This window comes from Rhinolophus sinicus, chromosome 14 (assembly GCF_057876585.1).
Source record: "Rhinolophus sinicus isolate RSI-liver-muscle chromosome 14, RSI-T2T, whole genome shotgun sequence".
NCBI classification, from domain to species: domain Eukaryota; kingdom Metazoa; phylum Chordata; class Mammalia; order Chiroptera; family Rhinolophidae; genus Rhinolophus; species Rhinolophus sinicus.
Window position 1 is genome coordinate 127,456,717 of NC_142514.1, and position 3,075 is coordinate 127,459,791.

Genomic DNA, 3,075 nt, shown 5'->3' on the forward strand with positions numbered 1-3,075 from the left:
GCGTTGTTTGTGATCCATGATTTATGGCATACTTTAAAACACACCTTCTCTCAACCGACTGACTGCACTGCACAAGTAGAAACTTTTCCGACACTGTTACTGTTTGATGTGCTGCTTCCTATATTGAAAATCTCTGCCTTTCTGTTGGATGGCACTCGGCAGCTGCATTCACCGTATTTTGTAAATCACACCTCATATACATTGGTTTACTTCTGGGTTCTCAGTTCTATTCCCTTGGTCTGTGTGCCTGTTTTTCTGCCAATACCTTGCTGTTTGGATTATTGTCACTTTGTAGTACAAGATGAAGTCAGGGAGTGTGATACCTCCAGTCTTGCTCTTTTTTCTCAGGATTGCTTTGGCTATTCAGGGGCTTTTGTGATTCTGTACAAATCTGATGACTTTTTTGTACTATTTCTCTAAAAAATGCCATTGGGATTTTGATGGGGACAAACTCTTATGGCGGACACATTACATACCACTGGAAGACCAAACAGGAAGTAACGGAGGTACATGAGCCTATGGGATGCTCCTTAAATGGTTGCATGCAGGCAGCCTCATGCTCCAGATCAGGCAGGTGAGCTACAGATAAGGAAATAGACTGCACAGCTCTGATTCTTAAGTCAGAAGATTGGTTTCAAGTCTCTTTTTTGTAGGAGTAGGTATAGGACATTAGTTAAATAGGAGCCTCTGATTTCTGGCCAAGGTGATGGAGTATTATTGTGCAGAAGAGATATAATAATAATGATAATAATAATCCTTTCAAAACAATATTTTTGCTATCTAAATTTGAGTATTACTTACCTGGCAGGGGGGATACCATGATTACAAAGGTGGTTTACCCAGGGCAAGGCTTATCCATTGCGCTCTGTGTGTGCTGACTCCTGTGATTTCCTCAAATGTGGGAAACTACTGTGTAATTTGAGGTAGTGGGGGACTGTGTTTGCTTGCTCCCCTATGTAAAAAAAAAATTGAGTACTAATTAGACTGTTTCTAGTGCAAGAGCTGCACTGCCTCAACCATATTTATAATTGAGTTTTAATATGGGAGTCTGGTGACTTCTTGTGTTCTGTAAATTTCCCTATTGTGACAATTTTAATACTGATATTGGAGGCTATTAAAACTGAATATAGATATATTTTAAAAGCCACCAAAAACTTTTGTGTATCTTAAATTTTCTACAATGAGTACGTGTTTTTTTTATAATCTGCAGAGAGCTGGAATTGTTATTTTCGAAGTCTCTGGCATGATATTTGCTAGTGATTTTTACTTTAGGAATCACGACAGAGAAGAGGTTTAGAAATTTAAAATGAGAAAAGTCCTTTTTAGTGCTTTAGTATGTAGATTGCAAAAGTCAGACTGACCATATTTTTTCAAAGGTTTCAGCTGGACAGAGGCAGCCTCATTTCCACAATGGTAGTCCAAGCAGGAAGATGGACACAGAAATGAATGCACAGCATCTGATGTGATGACTTTTTGCTGAAAAATCATTTGAGACAGCATTTGTTCTGAAATAACAGTCATGTCATATACAGACAGAAACAAGATAAAAGTGAAAGTTATTTTGCTTTCCTTCTATTCAGCCTTAAGACCACATCAGTCTGAGCACAAATTACCAGCTGACCCAAATACAAAGGTTCACGAGCCTTTGCTGAATTCATATCCTGTTCCTCAGAACACATGGAGCATTTGGACTGGGTGATGCTGCTACTTAGTCTGGGTAGTTCAGTAAACTCAACCGTTGGCTGGGGTCACAGGATATATGTTTTCTTTTTTGGCAAATTATAAAGCATCATAAAATGATATGAGTTAAAAGAGAATTTAAGGACAATGTAGCTTAAAATAAGATAGACATGTTCAAATCCAGTCTCTAATATCTTTCTAGTTGGATGATCTAAGGCCCGTGACTGAACCCCTCTCAGCCCCTTGTTGCTTTTACTGCAAAATTGTAGTTATAGACACCTAACCACATTGCTGTAAAGATTAAGAAAGATTGTGTAAGTTAAGAATCATTTCTTCTGAAACTTCTAAGGTGTTCAATACACATATCCTCAATGCAGGAGTCCCAGGTAGATGACATCTAGACTCCATTTGAATATTTTTAGTATGCTACCCTGCGAAGCTGCCCATTCTGTTTTTAAACACTTCCTTTACTTTAAGATTTTTCTTTGGTCGTTTGGTTAAAGTTCTTTGAGCCTCTGACCCACCTACTAGTTTTTAGTTCTACATTTGCCTGATTTTGCACTTAAGAAAATTACTTGGTTCTCGACTTTTTCTGTCTGACTTCTTTCACTTAGCATAATAATCTCAAGACCCATCCATTTTGTCTTAAATGGCACTATTTCATCTATTCTTATGGCAGAATAGTATTCCGCTGTGTATATATACCATGTCTTCTTTATCTAATCATCTATCAAAGAACACTTTGGTTGTTTCCATATCTTGGCCACGGTAAAAAAAAAGCTGCAATGAACATCGGAGCACATATATCTTTACGGACAAATGTTTTCAGATTTTTTGGGTAGATAACCAGGAGAGGGATTGCTCAGTCATATGGTATTTCTATTCTTAATTTTTTGACGAACCTGCACACTGCCTTCCATAGCTGCTGAAGGAAAAAAGGAACAAGACAAACAAGTGAAGAATCAAAAACTTATAGACACAGATAATAGCTTAGTGGTTACCAGAGGGTAAGGGGGCAGTGGGTGGTAGATGAGGGTAAATGGGATCAAATATATGGTGATGGAAGGAAAACTGACTCTGGGTGGTGAACACACAATGTGATATATAGATAATGTATCACAGAATTGTACACTTGAAACCTGTATAACTTTACTAGCCATTGTCACCCAAATAAACTTTAATTAAAAATAAAGAAGAAATAACTTACTTTAATTCTATTCTGGAGGAGGAAAAAAGCTAAAAATGTCAGTTTCTACCCCTGCAGAGTTTATAGTCTAGGCGAGAAGGTCAGGCAATCAATAAACACATGAAATGGGAATGGAAACAGAAGTCAAGGAGATGTAACCTAAGCTAGGGAGCTAGGAATAGCCCCTTGAAGAAAAGAACATTTAAGCA

At 37.7% G+C, this 3,075-nt stretch overlaps 1 non-coding gene across 1 annotated transcript; it reads left to right on the forward strand.

Annotated features, from left to right (window-relative positions):
• The first annotated feature begins 793 nt into the window (after positions 1-793).
• LOC141572537 (U1 spliceosomal RNA) lies at positions 794-955 on the forward strand. Its single transcript, XR_012497862.1, has one exon. It is a non-coding gene; the product is annotated as a U1 spliceosomal RNA (small nuclear RNA).
• The last annotated feature ends 2,120 nt before the right edge of the window (positions 956-3,075 follow it).